This window comes from Phascolarctos cinereus, unplaced genomic scaffold (genome assembly GCF_003287225.1).
Source record: "Phascolarctos cinereus isolate Bilbo 61053 unplaced genomic scaffold, phaCin_HiC Scaffold_726;HRSCAF=1367, whole genome shotgun sequence".
Lineage (NCBI taxonomy): Eukaryota > Metazoa > Chordata > Mammalia > Diprotodontia > Phascolarctidae > Phascolarctos > Phascolarctos cinereus.
Window position 1 is genome coordinate 237,330,843 of NW_027556098.1, and position 27,465 is coordinate 237,358,307.

Here is a 27,465-nt window from a genome sequence, read left to right on the forward strand (position 1 = left end):
AACTCCAGCAAACCAACAACAGGACCTGGGGGCAGGGAGGACTAAAACAGCAGGGTGGTATCTTTTAGAATTCTCAGCCCATAGATGGTAAGATGGTCACAAAATGGGTCAGAAGGAAATCACATGAGAATCTTTGCTGGCACTGGGTGCAGGACTATTGCATTGCCCATGCTTGATTATGGGTCATCATTTCAGGGTGAGGATGAGGGCTAGAAGGAACAGGGATTCTGGTCACAGTTCCAGGGCAGAAAAGACTGTTCGTGGCCACTCAAAGACCAAAGCACAGGCCAGGAGACCATTGACCATACCTCTCCTTAGACCATACCACCTTGGAAGAACTTAAACTTACAAACCCCTAGAACTAGCTCTGAAAATAGCAGCATGAAAAACCTAAAGGTTAGGACAATGCCGCTTCCATTCTGGGAGCAGCGCTCAACTTTAACATGAAATTAAAAGTCAAGAAATAGCCTAGAAAATGAAATGAGCAAACAACAACAAAAATAATCTGACCATAAAAAGTTACTATAGTGACAGGGAAGATTAAAATGCAAACCCAGAAGAAGTCAAAGAGATCAAAATAGGTGCATTCAAAGCCTCAAAGAAAAATGTGAATTAGTTGCTTAGAAAGGATTTTAAAAATCAAATGATAGAGACAAAGGAAAATGGCAAAAAGACATTAAATAGATGCAAGAAAGAGTCAACAGCTTGGTAAAGGATGCACAAAAAATATTCAGAAAAAAACACCTTAAAAAACCATACCAAAATAAAGTCAAAATGGGTACATGTTTTAGATATAGAGGCTGATACTATAAGCAAGTTGGGAGAACAAGGAATAGTTCACCTGTCAGATTTATGGAGAACAAAAGAATTTGTGATCAAATGAGAGAGAGTACATTATGAAATGCAAGATGGATAATTTTGATTACATTAAATTGAAAAGTTTTTGCACAAACAAAGCCAGTTCAACCAAGATTAAGAGGGAAGTAGAAAATTGGGAAATAATTTTTACAACTAGTGTCTCTGATAAGGGCTTCATTTCTGAAATATGTAGAGAACTAAGTCAAATTTATAAGAATATAAGTCATTCCCCAGTCGATAAATGGTCAGAGAATATGAACAGGCAATTTTCAGATGAAGAAATTAAAGCTATCTCTAGTCATACAAAAAAATGCTCTAAATCACTATTGATCAGAGAAATGAAAATCAAAACAACTTTGAGGTACCACATCACACCTATCAGGTTGGCTAACATGACAAAACAGGAAAATGATAAATGTTGAAGAAGATATGGGGAAATTGGAACATTAATACATTGTTGGTGGAGTTGTGAACTATCCAACCATTTTGGAGAGCAATTTGGAACTATGCCTAAAGGGCTATATAAATGTGCATACCCTTTAACCCAGCAATAGCACTTCTAGGGCTGTATCCCAAAAAGATTATAAAAATAGGAAAAGGACCTACATGCACAACAAAATATTTATAGCAACTCTTTCTGTGGTGGCAAAGAATTGGAAATTGAGGGGATGCCCATCAATTGGGGGAATGGCTGAACAAGTTGTGATATATGAATGTAATAGAATACTATTGTGCTATAAGAAATGATGAGCAAGCAGACTTCAGAAAAGCCTGGAAAGACTTGTAAGGACTGATGCTGAGTGAAATGAGCAGAATCAGGAGAATGTTGTACACAGTACACAGTAACGGCCACATTGTGTGATGACTAACTTTGATAGACTTAGCTCTTCTCAGCAATGTAAGGATCTAAGACATCTCCAAAAGTCTCATGATAAAAAATGCTATCCACATCCAGAGAAAGAACTATGGAGTTTGAATGCAAATTGAAGCATACTATTTGCTCTTTTCTTCTGTTTTGTTTTGTTTCCTCTTTCTTGGGGTTCTTCCTATTGGTTCTAATTCTTCTTTACAACATGACTAATGTGAAAATATATTTAATAGGAATGCATATGTACAATTTCTATCACATTCCACACCATCTTGGAGAGGGGGGTCTGGAGGGAAGGGGAGAAATTTTGAAACTCAAAAGCTTTTGGAAGTGAATGTTGAAAAGTAAAAATAAATTAATATTTAATAAAAAAGCAAAAGAAAAAAAAATAAGGGAGCTAATACCAAGATGGTGGAATAAAGGCAGGAACATGCCTGAGCTCTCCTCCCAATCTCTCCAAATACCTTTAAATAATGCCTCTAAACAAACTTTAGAGTGGCAAAATCCATGAAAAGATGGAGTGAAACAATTTTCCAGCCCAACACAGCATATTAGGTCGGCAGGAAAGATCTGTTGCGCCAGCATGAAAAAAGATCACAGTTGAACACAGATCATACCAGGACAGACAAGGCTTTGGGACAACTGAATCAGTGGCAGTAGCGGTAATTGCTGGACCACTCAGAAGAAGATAACAAAGTCAAATCTCCTGCATCCAAAGCCTCAAAGAAAAATAATTGGTCTCAGGCCATGGAAGACCTCAAAAAAGATTTTGAAAATCAAGTAAGAGAGGTAGAGGAATAATTGGGAAGATAAATGAAAGTGATGCAAGAAAATTATGATAAAAGAGTCAACAGCTTGGTAAAGAAGGCACAAAAACTACTAAAGAAAATTAACACCTTAAATAACAAAAGAGGCCAAATGGCAAAAAATGCACAAAAATCCAATAAAGACAAGAATGCCTTGAAAAGCAGAATTGGCCAAATGGAAAAAGATGTACAAAAATTCACTGAAGAGAACTCCTTAAAAAGCATAATTGGCCAAATGGAAAAGGAAGTACAAAAGCTCACTGAAGAAAATAATTCCTTAAAAAATAGAATTGGGCAAATGGAAGCTAATGACTTTATAAGACATCAAGAAACCATCAAACAAAATCAAAAGAATGAAAAAATAGAAGAAACTGTGAAATATCTCTTTGGAAAAAACAACTGACCTGGAAAATATATGCATGAGACATAATTTAGGAATTACTGGACTACCTGAAACTCATGATCAAAAGAAGAGCCTAGACATCATTTTTCAAGAAATTATGAAGGAAAACTTCCCTGATATTCTAGAACTAGAGGGTAAAATAGAAATTGAAAGAATCCACTGATCACCTCCTGAATGAGGCCCCAAAATGGAAACTCCCAAGAATATCATAACCAAATTCCAGAGCTCCCAGGTCAAGTAGAAAATACTATAAGCAGCCAAGAAGAAACAATTAAAATGTGGTGGAGCCACAGTCGAGATAACACAAGATTTAGCAGCTTATACATTAAAGGATTAGAGGGCTTCGAATATAATATTCTAGAGGTCAAAGGAGCTAGAATTACACCCAAGAATCACCTACCTAGCAAAACTGAGTATAATCCTTCAGGGGAAAATAAATGGATATTCAGTGAAATAGAGGATGTTAAAGCATTCCTAATGAAAAGACCAGAGCTGAATAGAAAATTTAACTTTCAAACACAAGATACAAAACAATCATAAAAATGTAAATAGCAAAGAGAAATAATAAGGGATTTGATAAGGTTAAACTGTTTCTATTCCTACATGGGAAAATGATATATATACCTCCTAAAATTTTCTCATTTTTTGGGCAGTTAAAAGGACTACACATAGAAAAAAATAAGTGTGAGTTGAATGTAGTGGTATGATTATCTAAAAAAAAATTAAGGATGAAATAGAAGAATTCACTAGGAAAGAGAGGAAGAATGCAATAAATTATAAAAGAGGGCTGTAAGAGGTTCTACAGTGGAGGGGGAAATGGGGGAATCAGAGAGGGGATCACATGAGAGGGGATTACTTTCATCAGAATTGTCTCAGAGGGAATAATACACATTCTCAATTGGGTGTAGAAATCTATCTTACCATATAGGGAAGTTGGAAGGGAAAGGCACAAGAGAAGGCAGGGGGTGCTGATAGAAGGGAGGGCAGTTTTGGGAAGGTAAAATTCAGAAGCAAAACGCTGTAGAGGATGGACAGCGTGAAAGGAGAGGTAGAGTAAAATAAGTGAGGAAAATAGTATACAGCAAAATTCATAACTGGCAGTCACTATTGTGCAAAAAATTAGTGAGTTTCTCTGACAAAGGCTTCATTTCTTAAACATAGAAAATGGAGTCAAATCTATAGAAATAAGAGCTGTTCCTCAACTGATAAATGGTCAAAGAATATAAACAGGCAGTTTTCAGACAAAGTAATCAAAGCTATCGATAGTCCTAAGGGAGGGAAAATGTTCTAAATCACTATTGATGAGAGAAATGAAACTTAAAACAATTCTGAGCTACTACTTCACACCTGTCAGATTGACTAATATGACAGGAAAGGAAAATAACAAATATTGGAGGGGATGTAAGAAAATTAAAACACTAATGTACTATTGATCAAATTGTATACAGACTCAACCTTTCTGGAGAGCAATTTGGAACTGTGTCCAAAGGGCTATAAAACAATGCATATCCTTTGACTAAGCAATACCACTACTAGGTCTGTATCCTAAAGAGATAAAAAAAAATAAAACAAAAAGGAAAAGGATATATGTGTATAAAAAATGTTTGTAGCAGCTCTTTTAGTGGTCACAAAGAATTGGAAACTGAGGGGATGGACATCAGTTGGGAAATGGCTGAAGAAGTTGTATATGGTTGTAATTGAATACTGTTGTGCTTTAAGAAATGATGAGCAGCATGCTCTCAGAAAAAAAACATGGAAAGACTTAAATGAACTGATGCATAGTGAAATAAGCAGAATTAGGAGAACACTGTACAGAGTTAATAGGAATATTGTATGATGACGTACTATGAATAACTTAGCTATTCTCAGCAATACAATGATGCAAGGCAATTTTTTAGGACTTGATGAAAGGTGCTGTCTATCTCCAGAAAAAGAACTTGTAGAGCCTGAATGCAGATCAAAGATACTTTTTCTTTCTTTTTTATTGCTTTTTGTGTTGGATTTTCTGTTTATTTTCTTTCATGGAATGACTTTCATGGAAATATGTTTTGCATGACTACACATGTATAACCTATGTCAAATTGCTTGTCTTCTCAGTGAGTGGGGGTGGGGAAGAAAAAAAAGGGAGAGGATTTGGAACTCAAAAAAAAAAAAAACATTAAAATTGTTTTTACATGTAATTGAGAAAAAAATAAAATATTAAATGATTTAAGAATAGGCCAGTTGTTACAAGAGGCACAAAAATCCACTGAAGATTAGAATTCCTTAAATAGCAGAATTTGCCAAATGGAAAAGGAGGTATAAAAGCTAAAAAATAATTCCTTAAAAATTCAAATTAGGCATGTGGTAACTAATGACTCTATGAGACATCAAGGAATAATAAAATAAAAAGAATGAAAAAATAGAATAAAATGTGAAATAACTTATTGGAAATATAACTAACCTGGAAAATAGAGTGAGGAGAGATAAATTAAGAATTATTGGGCTACTCAAAAGCCATGATTAAAGAAGGCACCTAGATACCAACTTTCAAGAAATTATCAAGCAAAACTGTGTTGATATTCTTGAACCACAGGGTAAAATATAAATTGAAAGAATCTACCAATTACCTCCTGAAAGAGATCTTAAAATAAAAACCTCTAGGAATATTATACTCAAATCCCAGAGCTCCCAGATCAAGAAAAAATTTTGCAAGCAACCAGAAATAAACAATTCAATTAGCATGGAGCCACAGTCAAGATAATACAAGATTTAGCAGCCTCTACATTAAGGGATTAGAGGGATTGGAATGTGATATTTCTGAGGGCAAAGGAATTTGGATTAGAGCAAAGAATCACCTACTCAACAGAACTGATTATAATCTTCAGGGGGGAAATGGATATTTAATGAAATTGAGGACTTTCAAGCATTCCTGATAAAAAGACCAGAGGTAAACAGAAAATTGGATCATCAAACACAAGACTTAGGAGAAGTATAAAAAAGTAAATAGAAAATATAAATCATCAGGGACTCAAAAAGGTCAAACTGTTTTCATTCCTATATAGGAAGATGCTATTTATAATTCATAAGAGCTTTTTCTTTATTAGGACACTTAGAAGGAGTGTACATATGCAGAATACACAGGTGTGAGTAGACTATGATGGCATGATACACAAAAAATTAAAGGGTGAGAAAAAAGTGATGCACTGGGAAAAGGGGGAAAGAAGAGGTAGAATGGGATAACAGATCACATAAAAGGCTCACACAAGGAAGAGCATTTACAGTGAAGGGGAAGATGAGATGGGTGGTATACAGCCTTCAAACTTTATTCTCATCAGGATTATATAAATGAGGGAATAACACACACACTCAGGTATATAAATTTATATTACCATATAGGGAAGTAGAAGGAGAAGGGGATGAGAAAGCTGGTGGGTCACAGAAGGGACGGAAGATGGGGGAAGTAGTGATCAGAATTAAAACCTTTTAGAGAAGGGACAGGGTGAAAGGTGAGAGAGTAACAGATAAAAGGTGGGGGTGGAAAGCAGGATGGATGGAAATAAACAGTAATCATAACTGTGAATATAAATAGGATGAACTCACTCATAAATTTAAAAGCAGATAGCAGAATGGATTAAAAGCCAGAATCCTACCGTATGATATTACAAGAAACATATATTCCTACCTTCACGTTCCTTCAATCAGATCTGTTATTTTGGCAAAAATGTGCTGCTCCATCGTTGAATTTTAATAGGAATTCCTATTGTAATATTTCTTGGTGCTACCTATAAAGTCATTTTATCTTAGTCCTTTAATATCCCAGGTTTACTTTGTTCATTAATCATGTTGCCATAGAGATTTTTGAGTATTTAAATATTTTCCCACCTTCTCAATATTCTATTATAAATGATTAGGTACAATCTATACTGCTATTCTCTTGATGTCATACCTAAATTCTATAGGATCTTGGCTAAATCAGAAAACAAAAATGCAAAAGAAAAAAGTCATTCCCTTAGATGATCCCTAAAACTAAAGTACTTGTCTATTACTATTTTGCCAAACATTTTGGAAATAAAACAATGCCGAAAATACCTAGAGCAATTATAAATATCTAAGCATCTATTTTCAGATAATACAGAACTTTTGCTATTTGTCTTGAGACTCTTTTACTGATTCTATTGCCTGTTTTGTGGCTGATGCTACAATAGCATAAGATTCTCTTCAATCATCTGCACATTTTGATTCACTTGTAAAATGAATTAGAATAGGGGCAGCTAGGTGGTGCAGTGGATAGAGCACTGGCCCTGAAGTCAAGAGGACCTGAAATTGAAACTGGCCTCAGACCAAACACTTGACCCTTACTAGCTGTGTGACCATGGGCAAGTCACTTAACCCCAATTGCCAAAAAAAATAAAATAATTATAGCTCTGAAAATGTTACTGCATTGTACTGTAAACTTCATTTTCTACCCTATGTGGGTAGAATGCTGCGGAAGAAGTCAGGAAAACCTAAATTCAAATCTGGCCTCACTCACTTGTTAGTTAGAATGTTACTGAACCTATTTCAATTTCCTCAACTGTAAGATGGGGATACTATTAAAACCTACCTGATGTGATTTTTGTGAGGATCAAGTGAGATGATCACCATGCCTTGTACGTAGTAGACAGTTAATAGAGTGTTTTCCCTTCCCTTCCCATTTCCTTATATTTTCATAAACAACTTCAACAATAAAGGTTTTTCTTCATTCAATGTTAAGGTCAATAAAGGCCAAGTTGGCAAAAGGAGCTATCCAGCTGATTTGATTTAGCTCAAATTAGGGAGCAGAGCCAGCTAGCACACAACAAGGCTTAAAACTCTCATGTGGATCTTGAGTCCCATAAATTAGCTATCTCTGTTTAGCATAACTTCTTTTTTATTATGCAGTTCTCGATTCTTGAAGGCTGAGTACCTCCCACTAGCCTCCAACCTCAAGCTTCCTTATAAATTTCTGATTGTGATCCTACTCCTGCCTCTTGATACATCTCTACTGTTACTGACAAAGACTTGTGTAATTTTAGAGTTAGAAGTGACCTTAAAGTTCATCTCATCCAACTTTTACCAGAGTAAGAACTATTCCAATGACATCCCTCACAAGTTGTCTTCCAGTCTTCCCCTAAAGAACTGGAAAAAAATTGAACAGCCTACTAGAGTCATTTAGTCACATAAACCTTATTAAACACCTGCTTTGTACCAGGCACTGTGCTAAGGATGGGAGGGATGGAGGATACAAAGAAAGGCAAAAGACAGTGCACACCCTCAAGAAGCTCACAATCAAATGGAACAGAGAACATGCAAATAACTATATTTAGCCCCTGGCTCAAAGGGCCAGTTGCATGGGACTCTCCTACTTGGTAGAGATTGATTACTTAGCCTTTGTTTGTATAAAGAATGAGTGAAGTTTGTGAAATCTGGAGAAAAGAGGGATCCAGTTTTCTTTTGGCTTATAACTTTGAGAGATAAGATAGACCTTTCCAGGTTCTCTTTATATATATGAAGAGGAAAAGCCTCTGGGAAAAAGCCAATGTGTTGAGGAGCTGCAGTCTCTGTCATATCTCAGCTTGCTACTTCAGGGAATTTCCCCTTGGGAAAAATCTGGGTGTCTCTCTGTCTCTTTGTCCCTGTCTCTGTCTGTCTGTCTGTCTGTCTTTCCCTCCCCCTCCCCCACCCTCTCTCTCTCTCATCTTGCTCCCACTGAGAGTGTTCATTTAATCTCTGTATATTTTCTGGTATATATCATTACATGTATAATTTCTTTGATTTCTGTTTCCTATCTATTTGAATAAATGGGTTTATTTGTCATCCATTTCAATAAACAGGCTTATTTGGTATTTGCTATGTATGTTCATTGTGGGACTGAAGTCTGGTGGGAAGGGAATTAGTGCATGTGTGTATACACATACATACACATATAGTATGTATGTAAGGAAATTAGTGTATGTATATATAGATAGATAGATAATATATATTGGTGTATGTATATATAGTGTATGTATATATACATATACACATATAATATATACATGCATAAATAATATATACACATACACACATACTATATGTATATATAATATGTGTGTGTATACATACACACATTTTGTTGTTGAGTCATTTCAGTCATGCCGTACTCTTTTTGGCCCCATTTGAGGTTTTCTTGGCAAAGATTTCTTTCTTCAGATCATTTTATAGATGAGGAACTGAGGCAATCAGGTTTAAGTGTCTTGCCCAGGGTCACACAGCTAGCAAGTATCAAGTATCTGAAGCTGAATTTGAACTCAGGCTCTCCTGACTCCAAGGCTGGAGCTTTACCCACTGTGCCACCTAGCTGCCCCTAACAGAGATCCTTTTTTTGTTGTTGTTGTTTTTAGGCAATTGAGGTTAAGTCACTTTGCCTAGGGTCACACAGCTAGTAAGTGTCAAGTGTTTGGTCTGAGATAAGTCTTCTCTTCAAGTTAAACATTCCTACATCCTTCATCCAATGATTGTATACCATGTTCTTAGTTCTTTCACCATCCTAATTGCCTTCTTCTGGATATGTATCAAATTGTTAATGTCTTTCCTAAAAAGTGATGTGCGAAAGTAAACACAACATGCAAAAAGCATTTTGATCAATACCATAAGTAATAGTCCTTCTTCTTTTTTGAGGCCAATAGGTATAGTGATAAAGAACATTAGAGTTGGAGTCAACAAAATCTTCTAAGTATCTCTCTTGGGTTTTCTTATAAAAATTCTGAGTTTAAATTCAATAAGCTGCATAATCACGGTCATGTTATTTAAGGTCAGCTTAAGTTTCCTCATTTGTAAAATGGATAATAATAGAATCTCCTCACCCCACCTCCCCTTCCCACCATGGTTGGTGTCAAGATAAAATGAGATATTTGTAAAGAACTTTGCAAATCTTAAAGCAGTATATGAATCCTAGTTGTTGTTATTGTTAGTAATTGATTCTATGCCTATCTCAGTGCCACCTGCATCAGATAGAATTTTCAATTGTTATAGTACACTGTTGATTAGTAGCTAACTTATTAAAATCCTTTACTTATATACTTAGAGAATCCTAGAGAATCAACTAAAAAACTACTTGAAACAATTAACGACTATACCAAAGTTGTAGGATGTAAAAAAAAGCCACATAAATCATAAGCATTTCTATATATTAGCAACAAAGCCCAGCAGCAAGAGATAGAAAGAGAAATTCCATTTAAAATACCTGTAGACAATATAAAATATTGGAAATCTATCTGCTGAAGCAAACTCAGGAACTGTATGAAGGTAATTAGAAGACATTTTTCACACAAATAAAGTCAGATCTAAACAATTGGAAAAGTATCAATTGCTCATGGGTAGGCCAAGCTAATATAATCAAAATGACAATTCTACCTAAATTTATTTATTTATTCAGTGCCATACCAATCAAACAACCAAAAACATTATTTTATAGAACTAGAAAAATTAATAACAAAATTCATCTGGAAAAACAAAAGGTTCAGAATATCAAGGCAATTAATGGAAAAAAAAGTAGCAAAGGAAGGTGAACTAGCCATACCGGATCTAAAACTATATTACAAAGCAGCAATCAGCAAAACTATTTGCTACTGGCTAAGAAATAGAGTGGTAGATCAGTAGAATAGGTTAGGTAGACAAAACGCAGTAAATCATAGCAACCTATTGTTTGATAAACCCAAAGACTTCAGTTTTTGGTATAAGAACTCACTATTTGACAAAAACTACTGGGAAAATTGGAAAATAGTATGACAGAAACTAGGCATAGACCAATATCTTATACCCTATACCAAGATAAGGTCAAAAATGATTTAGATATAAGGGATGATACCATAAGCAAATTAGGAGAGCAATTAATAAATTAATTTAGGTGCCTATAAAATCTATGGAGAAGGTATGAATTTATGACAAAGCAAATACAGAATATTATGAAACACAAAATGGATATTTTTGATTACATTAAATTAAAAATTTTTTTGAACAAGGAAAGTCAATGCAACCAAGATTGGAAGGAAAGCAGAAAGCTGGGAAACAATTTTTACAGCCAGCATTTCTGCTAAAAGCCTCATTTCTAAAATAAATAGAGAACAGAGTCAAATTTTTAAGAATATGAGTCACTCCCCAGTTGATATATGGTCAAAGGATATGTAAAGGCAACTTTCAGATGAAGAAATTAAAGCTATCTATAGTCATATAAAAAATTCTCCAAATCACTATTGATTACAGAAATGCAAATTCAAACAATTCTGAGGTACCATCTCACACTTATCAGATTGGCTAGCATGATAGAAAAGGAAAATGACAAATGCTGGAGGGGGTATGAAAAAATTGACACACTAATGCACTGTTGGTGGAGTTGTAAACTGATCCAAGCATTCTGGAGAGTAATTTGGAACTATGCCCAAAGGTGTATAAAATTGTGCATACATTTTGATCCAGCAATACTATTACTAGGTATCCTCAAGAGATCATAAAAAAGGGAAAAGGACTCACATGTACAAAAATATTTATAACAGCTCTTTTTGTGGTAGCAAAGAATTTAAATCAAGGGGATGCCCATTAATTGGGGAATGGCTGAACAAGTTGTGGTATATGAACGTAATGGAATAATGTTGCTGTATAAGAAATGATGAATGAGCAAGCAGATCTGAGAAACACCTTTAAAGACTTACATGAACTGATGCTGAGTAAAATTAGCGGAACCAGGAGAACAATGTACACAGCAATAACAACACTGTGCAATGACTAACTTTGATAGACTTAGCTCTTCTCAGCAATACAATGATCCAAGACAATTCCAAAAGACTCATGATGGAAAATGCCATTCACATCAGAGAAAGAACTATGGAGTCTGAATGCAGATCGAACATACTATTGTTACTTTTTCATTGGTTTTGTTTTTTCTTTCTTGTGGTTTTTTCCTTTTGTTCTGGTTCTTCTTTCACAACATGACTAATGTGTAAATATATTTAACCTGATTGTACATATTTAACCTATACCAGATTACTTGCTGTCTCGAGGAGGGGAAAAGAAAGGAAGGAAGGAAGAAAAATTTGAAACTCAAAATTTTACAAAAATGGATGTTGAAAAGTGTCTTTACATCTAATTGGAAAAAAAATTATTATTAAAGGTGAAAAAATCCCTTTACTTAAAATTCACCAAAAAAAATTAAAGTGAACTGTTGTGTGCCCTATCCCTTCCAGTCTGTACTTTTTTAGTCAGTTTTGGTTTAAACCAAAGTATAGGGCTTACCATTTTTACCTAGCAAATTTCTTATTACATTTGGCCCATCAATCTAGCCTGTCTGGATCTCTTTTTCAGACAATTGCTCTCATACATTGCATTATTGGTTTTCTCCAGTTTGTGCTGCTGTGGCAAAAAACCCAACATTATTATAATTTACTTAGTAAAATATTTATTCCAGATATTGTTACAATCCATAACATGCAGAGGCAACATTTAAGATAAAGAGAAGTGTGTCTCTACTGGGTTTTTCAATATGAATCATTTCACACAGGTACTTAGAAAACAGTCAATCATTAGTCATATGGGCCAGTGGGAGTAGTTTGCTATAAATCATTGGAGGAAATATGAAGCCTTTATAATTTGCTAATAGGTGGCTAAATGGCACAGTAGATAGAAAACTGTGCCTAGAGAGAGGAAAACTTGTGTTCAAATTAATGCTCAGACACTGTGTGACCCAGGGCAAGTCATTTAAACTCTGTTGGCACTGTGCCTGGTGCATAGAAGGCACATTCTAAATGTTTGTCCCCTTCTTCCTTCCATTCCTTCCCTTCCCCTTGTTACTAGTTTTTGGAGTTCAAGATGATTCTCTGACTACTTTTGCATGCCCTTAAAGGGAGTCTCTAAATAACACTATCATTCTTTTTTCCTTCCACCATTACTGGATGACTTTATTCAAAGCAGAAGAGTGCCCAAGGTAGAACCAATGTTGCCACATAGCTTTGGATCATAAAATAACCTAATTTCTCAAGAATAAAAATGCAAAATCACCCAAACAGCAATAGAAAAACATAATGTGTAAAAGTAACCAGCATGTTAATAACAAAAAAATTACATAAGAAGCATCGTAAAAGATAACTTCAAATGAGGTATATGACAAGAAAAAAGAGATGAGCTCATTAAGATCAGGTCAAATTCTAATTTTGAACTCTTCTTCTTTTGGAATTGTGCAAAGATTCTTAGTATTTGCTTGGAAAGTTTAGGATAGTTAAAGGAGCTTTCCATCCCCTGGTTCTGGAGTGTCTTTGGTTTCTTTTAACTTCAAATGGAAAGTTGTTAACTAGGCTATTAGAATTGTTCAGTGCTAATCTTACTCAAGGAAAGTAAAGTTTAGTCCAGGAGTGGGGATCCTGGCTCCAAGGCCACATGTGGCCCTCTAGGACCTCAAGTGCAGCCATTTGACTGAATCCAAACTTCACGGAACAAATCCCCTTAATAAAAAGATTTGTTTTGTAAAACTTGGACTTTGTCAAAAAACTGCACCCAAGCATCCATAAAGCCCCTGGTTAGTCAATAGATAGTATACTGCTTATATTTCCTCACTACTCAACTCAGTTCTCAACCTCTTGCAATTTGATAATTAATGAGGTTGACTTTAGCCCAGCAACAATGGGAACCTTTGAGGCTAACTTTCCACCTCACAATGTAAATATGAGAACCTTGTCTAAATCTGCCCAGTAACAGGAAGCTCTGTCAGATAACAAAAACTTTGCTTCCTTAGCCCATACTCTGTGTATTTGATTAGCCCCTCTTACTGGAACAAACGTTGGAAGCTAAGTTCCTTGTTTTGTGATCACATTCTTGAATTGTACTCAGTACATCTGCTTTCCCTTCTTGACACCTTTTTCCCTGCAATTAACTAATCATGCAGGAGCATATTCCACTCTTGGCTAAGTGCCCCAAAATTGTGTATAAAAACAAACCTTTGTATTCCTGCAAACTGCTAGCCCCCAGGGCTAGCTGGCTGGCTTTTTGCATTAATAAAGTCCTCTTGATTAGGAGAAAATTTGTCTCTTGAATTCTTTCCAATGACCCAACTGCTGAACCTCATCATCCTCTTCAGTTAATCTATTAATTTACTCTGCAGAAATAATTCTTTTGAATGTTACCCATTTGATGGACTTTTTCTTCATTATTTTCCTCCACCTTTCTGCAGTTTTTGATACTCTTCACTTGTTGAAGAGGTACCTATTTTTTCCCGGATGTCTCTTCTCTACTTGGTAGAATTATCTATTATCTACTTCTTATCCTAGAAGAGTGGGTATTTCCCAAGTGGAGGCAGATGGATGGCACAGTAGATAGAGTCCTGGGCCTGGAGTCAGGAAGACTCATCTTCCTGATTTCAAACCCAACATCAGAGAATTACTATGTGTGTGACCTTGAGTAAGTCACTTATCCCTGCTTGCCTCAGTGCTTCATCTGTAAAATAAGCTGGAGAAGGAAATGACAAACCATTCCAGTATCTTTGCCAAAAAGACTCCAAATGGGGTCAAGAAGAGTAGGACAGAACTGAACAACAAAATCTCCTAGGTATCTCTTTCGGGTTCTCTTCCCTTATAAAAAACACACAAACAAAAATCTTTTTATTGCCTCTAAGATAAGAACACAAATTCCCCTGGGTGGCATGTGAGTGTCCATAATATGGCTCCAAAATCTGTTCCTGGTATAAAATATTCCCTTTCCCACTGCTTTGTATTTTCCAGTACTATATCCACTGTGAAAACAGCAGGATTTTCAGATAAACTCAGGTGTCATTTATTCTGCAGATCTCTGCTCCTCCAGTTACTCACGGGTATCATTACCTGAGATTTATTCATAGAAGTGTTGTACCTTCTTCTTCTCCTATTATAATGCAGAGTTATTGAGGGATAAAGCTATAAGAATAATCTCTTACATAGATTACCTAAGCCTGGGGTGCTTTTATTTCTTCTTTTGTTTACTTTGGGCATTTCAGTGCTCATTAACATTTCATTAGAAAGATTTCAAGAGATTAAAGATTAAACTCAAATTAGTTTTGCTTTCTTATTAACAATTATAGGGAAAGATATGAAAAATAAAGTTTTATACAATACTAAAATTAGAGTTTTGGATAATTTGTGGGTTTTATTTTTCCATTTATATCCATTCCATTCATTTCTTTCTCTTTTCCACATGACAAATAGATATTCAAAAAAATAGGTCTGGAGCTGTCATTGCTAATTTCATTTTTATATCTTTTATAGAGATAATTCAAAATATGGCATTATTCACTATACTCAAAATGGCTATCGAAAATATTAAACTGACGTTCTCACTCTTTCAACAAACATTTATTGAATTTCTTTCCCTAATATTTAAATTTCTTTATGATCTCATTAATTTATGTATGCTACATATCGTATGTGACTGACAGTTATAAAGAAGTACAAATTGAATTTACTAGAGTGTAAGCTTACTAAGGACAGGGAATCAGTCATGTTTTCTTCTTCATCTTTTAAATCTTCCTCCACAGCAAGCATAGTGATTTGTTAAGGCGCTTTGTAAAAGTTTGTGGAATGAATGAATGGTCATTAAAATATTAATCTAGTCTCAATGAAAAAGCACAATTGCACACAACAGTTTATTAAAGAGAAAAGTATGGTTTACTGATCATGTAGGAAAGAGTCACTCACTTTTTACTACATAAAAGCAGCATCAACAACTTTAATAAGGCAGTTGTGGAGATCTGAAATATTTAAGATGAGAAATACTGGCAGTAGATTCTTGTAAGACTCCAATTTGAATGTCATTATTTCCTTTCCTCTCCTTTAATATTGGCAAACATATATTTAGCAGAATTTCTTCTTTTATTTTTTAAAAATCAAATTATATAATATATATCATAGTATATGTTGCAATTGTCAGAGTAAAGTCTTAAAAATGAATTAAAATACATAGCTCAGGATATCAGAAAGTATCAATGGTAACATGGTGAATGTCTGTCATTCTCTCTGAATCAAGAATCCCAAGAGACTTCAAAAGCTATAAATCTTTAAATGCACTGAATAATCATTGAAACATACTTTTTTTCATTTCCTTTATTTTTCTTGTCTTGTGTGTATATGTGTGTATGTATGTGTTTTCTTTTGCAATATGGCTAATGTGGAAATATGTTTGGTGTGACTTCACACGTATAATCACTGTCATATTGCTTGCCTTCTCAATGGATGAGGGAAGGGCTAAAGAAAAGGACAGAATTTGGAACCCAAAATTTTAAAAAATGTATATTAATTTAAAAAATGGAATTTAAAAATAATTAATGAAATGAATAAAATATATCTTGATTTTAATGGCCTGACTGCTGGATTTCCTCTGGGATTAGTGCAGAATTAAGGTACCTTGCCACCTTGCACAACAGTGTTTGCATCACTTCTCTCTCTCCATAAAGCTATCATCTAGCTTGTTGTCCATCTCAAACAAACGGGTTCCTATGCCTTCATTTCCACTTTAATCAAATGGGAGAGAAAAAGCAATATCTCTGCATTTTGTGGAAGGTTGTGAAGTGAACTAAAACAATACCAAAATAGCTATCAAATTTGAGTCCAACAATCTTTTGTTCTAATTCTAGCAATTTTTCTAATTATATTTCCTATAAAACATTAAGAAAACTTAACAAGGAGTGCAGGATTGCTCTTTTTGCTTTGCCTTAGTCCTTCTATCCTACATTTTTTTTTTTTACTTCTGCCTTTCACTATATAAGAAGCATATAGGACATACCAGATATAGGTGAGAAAATGGAAATAAAATTAAGCTTTTCAGGGCTTGCAGAAGTTTAATTTTAGAAAGTCAATAAAACCAATCTTAACCTTGATGTTTTTGTTATTCTTACAATACACTAAACTCTGTATATCAAATATCATAGTAGAGTGTGATGAGTTTGGGTTTTGGAATCAAAGGACCCCCATGGGTTAGGATTACAGCAGCGCTGCCGTTATTACCTATGTGACATAGGATATATCACTTAAATCTCTTGGTCACAGCTTCCTTTTCTGCAAAATGAGGGTACTGAACCATATGATCCCTAAAGTCTCTTCAGTTCCAAATCTATGATTGCAGTTGGCAAGATAATTTAAATTTAGAATTTCTAAAGGGATATGTGAACCTTTTAGTGAATGAATCATTGGTCCAAGAAAGAACCTAAAGGATTCCCCATTCAAAGCCTCTGGAGCTTCTTAGTCATAGCTGTTTGAGTGAGAGATATTCAAAGAGCTTATTCTTAAAGAAGGCCACCCTAGGATGAAGAACAATGAATTTTGAAAATTACACTTACTATGATCATTTGTAAACTTATATCTGGCAGTTTTAACCAGAAACTAAGAGAAGAAAATGCTTGTTACTCAAATAAACTGTTTCAGGGTGATCTTAATCTGTTATGTTGATCTGACAATCTTCTACTGTCACTATATGATGTGTAAGTCCGTGCCCCAGAGTGGAGTAAGTGTCAAAAAAGAACCTAAAAAATAGCTGAAAGAAAAACAATGTAGAAAGTGAGGACACAATTTGAAAATGATCTAGTCAATATCTATTAGTATTTCCTTTGGATTGTTTTGGAAACAAAGATTAATCATTGATGGTGATGAGTTTTCTATCTAATTTTAACTTGTTACACAGGAATGTTTCCATTAAAATTCTACTTTGATACCAAATGGTGCCGTAAAAACCACAATGGAACACCAAATGGAAGGTTCCAACAAATTATTTTTGTAAAGGCCTTGAGTGGTTGGTGAGGAAATGATACTGGAAAAGAACAAATGCCCACATTTCCAAAATGATACCAGAAAAAGGACAAGTATCCACACTTCCAAAAACGGAAGAGGTTGGAAGTTATCAACTATGCTGGAGGGTTCAGTAATGAAATATTCATGTGCCATCCCAGACTGAAGTTTGGAGAAGTTTATCATTAAATGATTAACCACAGAAACTCATTAAAACATCTAATAAGGCACAGGATTTATGATCTAATACAACCTTCATTAGCTCTATTCTTTAAAGGAAATAAGATGCTATACCAGCATGGTCACTGTCACAGACTAGCAGTTGGAAGGGACCATAAAAGACTCTTTAGTCCAACCTGCTTCAAAGGCATCAATCATGGGGAATGCACTACCTATCCAGATAGCAATGACTACTTTTGAATAACTCTAATTTTTAAAAAGCCTTTCATACATCAATCTCAAAATTCTCATTTTAGTTTCTGTCCACTGCTTCTGGCTTAACCCTCCAAAACCAAGGAGAAGGTGAACCCCTTTTCTGCCAAAGAGGATGGCGTGTTGGCCTGGATAATCTGTTACTGCTCCAAAGCTATAATCCCATGAGAACAAAAAGAATCTAGGAAAAGTTTCTCACTGGTATCATTCTCCTTGGAATGAGAACATTTTCACAGTGATAATCTACCCACCACACCTGTCCACTGGTTAAATGGCAAGTCATTTTACCTGTTAGAAGCCTCTTATAATAAAAAAAAAAGATATTGGACAGGTGTTCTCAAAGGTGCCTTCTGTCTCTTGAGTCTGAGATCCTTCCCCTGTGGCACACTAAGAATCCCAGCAAGCATCATAAAATAAAAGAAAGAAGTAGAGGAGTTATACCCTGGATGGTCCCAGACTGTCCTGGAAGGTGGGAAGGGCACTATCCTGGGCTATTCTGGGAAAAGGTGGATCAGCTGATCAGAGGCAATGAAAAAGGTGAGGGGAGGCCTCAAAGAGAGTAGATCAGAGCTGAGGAAGGCCTCGTTGGAAGGAAAGGAGGAACTGAGGCAGGGGAAAGAGAGGACTATTCTACTGTAGACCAGTGGAGAGAAAGCCAGCACCTTAGCCTGAGCTCCCACCCCTGATACTTAGGTGGAAGCAGTGTCAGAGTGCCAGGCTCCCCTGGATGCATGGCACACACACACTCACCCTTTTCTTGCAGTATAGGTCCAAGCAAAGGCCCCTGTGTCAAAACACTAAAGATTTCCTCCAAAGTCGACATCAAATTATTAAAAAACTATTACTTAATATCAGCCATTCAACTAGGCATCTCCAACTTGTATAACAGAATAGCTTAAAGCGATTATGCTAAAAAATAGCTAAAAAAGTGGTAAATTTTATCTATACTATTTTCCTTATCTACTTGACTAGTGACCATATCAAAAGAGATTAATTTAGCAAAAATCTTCTTGATGAAACCATAATGATGTTCTGTGCTTATAACTATTTTCTAGGTATTTATCAACTATTTCCTTAATACTATGTTCTAGAATTTTGTCGTGTTAAAGTCAAGCCCCCTCGTATATAGTTTGTAGCTTCTATTCTCTTCCCTTTTTGGAAAATTTAATCACTTACCCTTTTCTAGGATTGTGAAACCTCACTCATTCATAAAAGTCTTTCAAAATAATTTACAATGGGGCAGTTAGGTGGTGTAGTGAATAGAACTCTGGCCTTGGAGTCAGGAGGACTTGAGTTCAAATCCAGCCTCAGACACTTAACACTTACTAGCTGGGTGACATTGGGCAAGTCACTTATCCCCAATCACCTCACCAAAAATAAAGAAAAATAATAATAATTTACAGTGGTCTTTCAGTTAGGATGGCAGTGTGAAAGATCCTAGAAGAGTCCAGCTTTCCTACAAATGTCCCTGCAAAGGTCTAGAACAGAGGACATGGAGCAATAACCAAAGATATATATCAGTAAGCTCCTCAATTTACTCCTGACGTGAACAAAATGATGGTCAGAAGCTTACAGGCATATAGAGACTAGGTGTCCTACTAGCAGGGGAAGCCAGCCAAAACTCTAGTAAACAAGTCCTGAATCCTGTGCATGCTCTGAGCAAGGATTGACCACAAGGTCCTGAAACAATCAGGACCTCTGAATAAATGAATCCTGAAGTATACAGGATTTAGGACCTCTCCTGTCAAAGCTAGAACAAAAGATGGAATCATCCTGCAGGAGGAACTGTCATTTCACAGAGAGAAACCCTACCAGTACCTGCCTTGGAAGCACAGAAGCCTCCACAGGACATAGGACCAGCTGAATGGCCAGGTTGGTGTGGTCTTGCAGGAAGCAAAAGACCAGTATAATTTTGAATACTTTATTACGCCCTGGCAAGGCCATATCAGAAGAAGTCAAATCCTAATTAGGAATTTGGTTTTTTGTTGTGCTTTTAAAAATCTATTTTTATTCTGAACTTAACAAAACTAAATAAAACAAGCACTTCTATGATGTTATTCTTTTCTGTGATTCTACGTTTCCTTCCAGCCTTTCTGTTCTCTTTTTTTTTAAGGGGTGGGAGTATGGGTGATCTCTATCTTTGGCTGCATTCTTCTTGTCCCCAAATTGAAAAAGAAAAACAATATTCTAGTAACAAATATTCGTAGTCAGGCAATACAAATTTCTACATTGACCACATCCAAAAATTATTTTGCATCTTGAGTCCATCATTTCTCTATTAGGAGGTAGGTAGCCTCCTTCATCAACAACCCTCTAGAGGACTGGTTGATCATTTCATTGATCAGAGTTCTTAAGTCTTACAGAGTTATTTTTCTTTACAATGTTTCAGTTAAATTTTTTTTCCTTATTTCTATGCACTTCATTCTACCTAAATTTATATGTCTTTCAGGTTTCTTTGAAATTTAAGCTTTTTTTTCCCCTTGAAGCTTTTTCTTGGGACACAATAACATTCCATTACATTTACATACCATATGTCATTCAACCATTCCCAAATAAATACTTCTTTAGTTCCAGTTCTTTGCTACCTCAAAAAAAAGTAAACAAAAAACAACTGTGTATTATCATACATATGAATCTTTTTTTTTTGTACATATGAGTCTTTTTTCTACTTTAATTTAATGAGCATTAGGCTTAGTAGTGGTATACCTTGGACAAAAGAGTTTAATGACTTTGGGGGCATGGTTTCCAGTAACTTTCCAGAATGACTGAACTAATGTGTAGGTCCACCAACAATGCATTAATATACCTTTTTTCTTTTTTTCTTTCTTTTTTTTTACCATAGATCCTCCAATAATTATCATTTTCCTTTTTTTAATCATCTTTGACAATCTAATAAGTGTGAGGTAGGACCTCAAAGTCACTTTAATTTGAAATTCTCTAATTATTAATCATTTGGAGCATTTTTGATATAATTGTAGATAGTATAATTTCTGCCTTTGAAAGGTAGAAATAGTAGAGAGTAGTAAAACACTCTTTGATGATGTCTCAATTGGGGAATGGCTTTTGTTTTTGTTAGTTTGAATTATTTCCTTAGCTATCTTGCACATGAGACCTTTATCAAAGAAATTTGTTGTAAAGAAAAAATTTTCACCACTTTTCCATTTTCCTTCTAACTTGGACTACATTGGTTTATTTTGTATAAAGACTTTTATTTTTACATAATTTTTTTATTATTTTCTATAAGGCTCTATATCACTTGCTTGTTCATAAGTGTTTTTTTTTTCCCTCTTGCTGGTCATAGTTCCATAATTTTTTTTTAATTGATTCTCTAATTTGATGTAACATTACATAACCTTTTATATTTAGGTCACATATCCATTTGAAAATAATTTTAGTATATGGTAGGACATTTTGATCTGTAACTAATTTTTACCAGAATCCTTTCCAATTTTCTGGAAAACTTCCAGCTGAATTGAAACTAGGAGCTGGTTTTTAAACATAAATTAAAAACAATTAGCCAATTTGAAAAAACAGCAACAATTGCCCAAATCAAAAAGGGAAAAAATGATTCACAAATAAAAAAAGAAGAAATGGGGTCAAATTAAATGACCCCCATATAAATATATATTTACTATATATTATATAAAATGTATTATAAAATAAATATAGAAATAAATATACCTCAAATACATATTTATATTTAACATGTGCTATGATAAATAATGTATTATGTATAATTATATATACATATATTTATAAAAATTATAAAACACCAAAATAATTATTCGATAAAGAGAGAATATAATAACCCAATCTTACACACACAAAAAGGGAACTCCAAAAGACAGGGGGGGAAAGAAACTTCAATATCAGATGGATTTATACATAAAATCTATCAAACATTTAAAGAACAATTAATTCCATTACACAAATACTTTACAAAATTGGAAAGCAGACATCATAGACTTTTTCTATAACATAAGTATGATCCTGATAACTATAACAGGGAGATATAAGACAAAGAAAGAAAACTATACACCAAGGTCTCTAGAGAATAGAAGCATAAAAATAATGAATGAAATGCTAACAAAGAGGTCATAGCATCATATTTAAAAGATTTTACACCATGATGTCAGATTTATATGAGGAATACAAGGTTGGTTTAATATTAGGAAAATAATAAACACAATAGATCATATATGCTAGAAACAAATAAAAATCACATAATTCTATTAATAGATACAGAAAAATGGTTAGACAAAGTAAAATACCCACTTATAGAATGAAAACACTAAAAGCTTAGCGAAAACACTAAAAAGTAGAAGAATAAATGGGTCTTTCCTTAATTGGAGCTAACATTATCTTTACTAGAGTAATGCTAGAATTCCTTTGACTAATATGGAAATAAAGCAAAGATATCCCTTATCATGACTATCACATGCTACAGTTCTATAAATGTTAGCTTTCATAATAACAGAAGAAAAATATACTGAAAGATTATACATAGGCAAAGAAATAAAATTATCATGTTTTGCAGTTGACAGGATTATTTTAAACTCTAGACATAAAACTAAAAATTAATTAAAATAATTAATAATTTTGTTAAAGAAGCACAATATAAATAACAAAACCCAGAAGAGAATAAAAAAATAAATTCCACTCAAAATGGATATAAAATATCTGAAAATCCACTTACCAAGGCACAAAAAAATTGTGAGAATACAATTATGAAACCTTCTACAAAAAGAGTAAGACTCAAATAATTAGAGAGCTATTAATCTCTCATTATTGAAAGGTTCTAATGTGTATAATAACATGACAATACTATGTCAATTAATTTATAGATTGTTTCACATCAGCAAAATTATCAAGGGGATACTTTATAGATCAAGACAAAATAATAACAAAATTCATCTATAAGAGAAACAAAAGATGAAGAATCACAATGGGAAAATGGGAAAAAAATGAGAATGAAGAGTAGCCTAATAGTACCAGATTACAAACTGTAGTACCAAACAATAATCATCAGAAAATTTGGTCTAGGTTATAGCAGGCCAAAAAGATCAAAGAATGTGCCAAATGGGTACCTAACAGTTGAGGAATAGCTGAAAAATTATAATTGATGAATATTACTGTGCTGTTAAAAAAAAACAAAAGGCAAAAAGGAAGATTGACATAAATTGATGTAGTGAGCAGAATAAGGGGAACAATTTATGCAGTTACTACACATTTTAAAAGGAAACAACTTTGAAAGATTTAAGACTTCTGATCAATGACCAATCACAACTCCTGAATACTTTTGATGAAGAGTATTTACAAACAACCTTATGATCTGATAGAAAACAGACTTTAGATGCAAAATGAGACTTGCATTTTCACATGCATCTAATGTATGAATTTGTTTTGTTAAACCACACTTATTTATTACTACAGAAAACTTATTTTGGGGAAGAGAGTTGTAGGGTGGGAGATAACAAAGCAAAAGAAGAAGAAAAAGAGAGTTGATGAAACATTTTAAAAATACACAGAAAAGAGCAGAAGGAATTTTAGAAAGGAACACTGATAAGTTGACAGTGTTGGTTCTATCATGGTAAACATAACACGTACTTTAAAAATACCAAGCTATGTGTAATAGAGATTTACTATTTCACAGAATCCTCTCCCCGCCTCCCCCAATCTTCTTTGTATATGGAAATGTTCATGTTTGTTTTATAATAAGATAGAGACTGAAATTGCAATTTCATTGCCATAGGGAGATACCAGGCAAGGAAACACCTCTATCAATGCAGGTCCACACCTTTTCTGCAAGTTGCTTTCTTAGAGTTTTCTAAAGTACTGAAAGATTAAGTGACTTGCCCATTGTCAAATAGCCAGGTTATGTGAGAGACAGGAAATGAACCCACTTCTTCAATGTTTCGAAGTTGTTCCTCTATCCACTGTGAACCATGAAAGTATATTATTTTTTAAAAAAGGAAAATTTAAAAATTATTGCCAGTGAATCATCAATGTCATTCTATAGGCCTTTTAGTTTAATGAGATATAGGTAACAGTGACTTGAATCCATCAAGGGAAGTTGGGTGCTCTATTATATCTTCAAGAAACTCAAAACTAGACATTTTAAATCTAATTGTTAAGTTAGCCAGAAAGTAAGGCTTACAGTGCCTTTGGAAGACATGTAAATGTAACATCACATAAGTAGTATTTTTCATAACCTAGTGAGTTATTTGTCTAAAAGCAGTTTTAAATTTTAGGAACTATACAATTTTATGGCTAGATAAAATACTATATTTCTAAAATGCCTAATTCACTAAAATTCCTTTTCAAATGTTTATATAGTATTGATATGTGAAATCTAAAATTTGTTAAACATTTAGAACAGAAATGCCAGGCACCTGGCATATATAATTGGGAAATATTTAGCAAAATAAATAAAAATACAATTAAACAGAATTTCATTTTTAAACTACCAAAAGACAGCCTGCAGGGATTCTTATTTAGAGTTTAGTAGCTCCCCTTTTTATTTGAGATTGCTACAACTACTTTAGAAAACTTTAGGTAAAAATGCATTAAACATATGGAGACTAACATATATGCATTGTATAGACTCTGGGGTCAAAATCCCAACTCGTATTTGAACTTTTAAGTTGTTTTCCCAAAGAAGGGCTACTGTGTCCCTCCCCACTCCTTCTCAGGGTTCTAGAGGAATCCCTGAGGGCTTGGAGGTATATTTTTAATGTTATAGCTCATACACACACATACATATATTGTATAGATAGATAGATAGATAGATAGATAGATAGATATACACACATATATACATAGATATATACACACACATACATACATGTATATATATGTGTGTGTGTATATATATTTATGTATATATTTATATACATAAATATATATATATATACATATATATATACATATATATATATATACACACATATATATATATACATATATATATATATACGTATATATATATACATATATATATATATAATATATATATATATATACGTATATATATATACATATATATATATATATATATATATATATATATATATATATATATATATATATATATATATATATATATATATATATATATATATATATATATATATATATATATATATATATATATATATAATCTAAGTCCCCTAATATATTCCCCTATACTAATATACTCTCTCTTCTGGCAATGATTATATGTTAGCATCAATTATTCAGGCAGGCAAATCTATTTTAGAAAGTGGTATTTACTAAGATGTTTAATAAGGATAATTAGTACAAAATATTTTTTCTAAGTATGACACACTCTCCAATTCTTTTGTATTTACAGAACCCCAGGGAAAGTAGTCTCAAGCTTAGAGCATATGTGGCAATGACTCTTGGAAGACCCTTTCTCCCGTGCACAGGGCACCAATTAGTTCCCTTTAGAGATGAAACTACTTGATGTTAGGCTTATTATAGAGCTCTGAAGCTGCTTTTTTCCCGTAGGGTGTCCAATTTGTCCTCAGCTACTTTTTGACAAATGGCCACCAGATGTTGTTATTCCTGGGATACTATTAGTATGCCAATGGAAAGTCCAAATCTTTCCTACCTTCCAAAGTTCACAATGTCATCTTTTATTTAAGGATAAGGGGAGGAGAATAGACTTAGCTTCTCTCTCCTTCACCCTAAAAATTCCTTATCAGGGGCTTGTTTGACTACTCTATACTTCAACCTGCCTTATAGTTGAATTTTCTGGGCTCCAGACTGGTCTGCTATTTTATAAAAAGCCCAAAGGGGATGACCAAGTTTCTTTAGCTAATATCAACTTACTTCTTTTGTAAGGTTATTAATTAATCCAGTTAATTCAATGGATTTTATTCCTTCCAAAATTGATCAAGGATTTATCATGCTTAATATATTTATTGGATTATAACAGAAGTATTCTAATTTGATTATGGTAGTTATAGTCTAGGTAGGATGATGATTACTTGATTCACTAGAGGTGTTTAGGCCTTGTTCATAGCAAGTTCTTACTTCTGATTGCGTAGAATTCCAAGTAACCTTCATCCTTTAGAGCTTTCTTGGACCAAGAATTGACTGGAAAGTTACAAATGCTATCTTGATTCTATTTACCTTTTCTGTGGTAGATAACTGCTCTCTCATAAGTATTTTGCTTTCAGTTTAATTTCAAATAAATCAGCTTCCCTTAGCTCCTGCCTACCTTTCCCACTTGATTTTCACCTCGTATTTCTTGTGCAAGTCCAACTTTATGAGGACTCTATCTTGAAACAGTAAGAAAGCCCATACAGAGTCAGAGGGTTAGCTGTACTCCATGCTTTGAGAACTAGGCTTTCAATAGAAAAACAAACAAATCCAATTGTGTCAGTCCTTTTTCTCATCTAGATTCTAAGAGTTATAAAAACTGTTTATCTGAGGGAAGAGGGCTTTATGTTCATTTGGTGAAGGGTTGTGTCCTGAGTGCTGGCTTATATTTTTGGACAAAATATACCCTATGTTCTGGGCCAAACCTAACTCAGGTTAGTTTAATTGTTTAGACTCAGGGTTGGAACAAAATGAGACTCTGGTAAACCATATAACATTTAACAAAAGGAATTTACCAAACAATAGCATGGTAAAGATGTTCAGTAAGGAAATAGCTCCTCTGCTCTTTGTATTTGCAAAGATGGTGAATCCATCCCAAAGATATATCAAGTTTTAAGCCTTAGGTGATCAAGTAAATTGGTCAAGTCTTAGTCCTCTGAAAAATTAAGAATCAAGGTCAATTAGGTTTACTTTTTTAGAGGAAAAAACAAACAAACCTAATTTCTCTTACACAGGAAAGACCTGAGATATTGATTGCATTACACCGGAGGTTCAGGAATCTGGGGCCAGGAAAGAACTACCACAATGTAGAAGCCAGCTGAATCAGAAGCCTCAGGGGATGTACCCACTAAGGGCTACCTGATTTCCAACTCTTCCTTTGCATCCTTTGAATTAACCTCAATTCACTCTGTAACTGTCAGTCTAGAGTAGTCATTTCCTATACTCTATGATTTGAACCCAAGCACCAATCAGTTAACACAAGATGCACCAGAAAAAAAAATTAGAAGAAAAATTGTAGGTCTCCATTTACCAACTTTTCTTTGTAATTTAGTCATTTTTGGAAATGTATATGTTTTTATTACAGTGTTTTCAGTAGGGAAACTTACCAGCGAGATGACTATGATTAGCACCTTCTGTTTTCAACTGCTTAGAGTTCTCTATAAATTTCTCCTGCTGGGATGAAATTTTGAGGGTTAGTCTGTGACCCACAGGATTTCT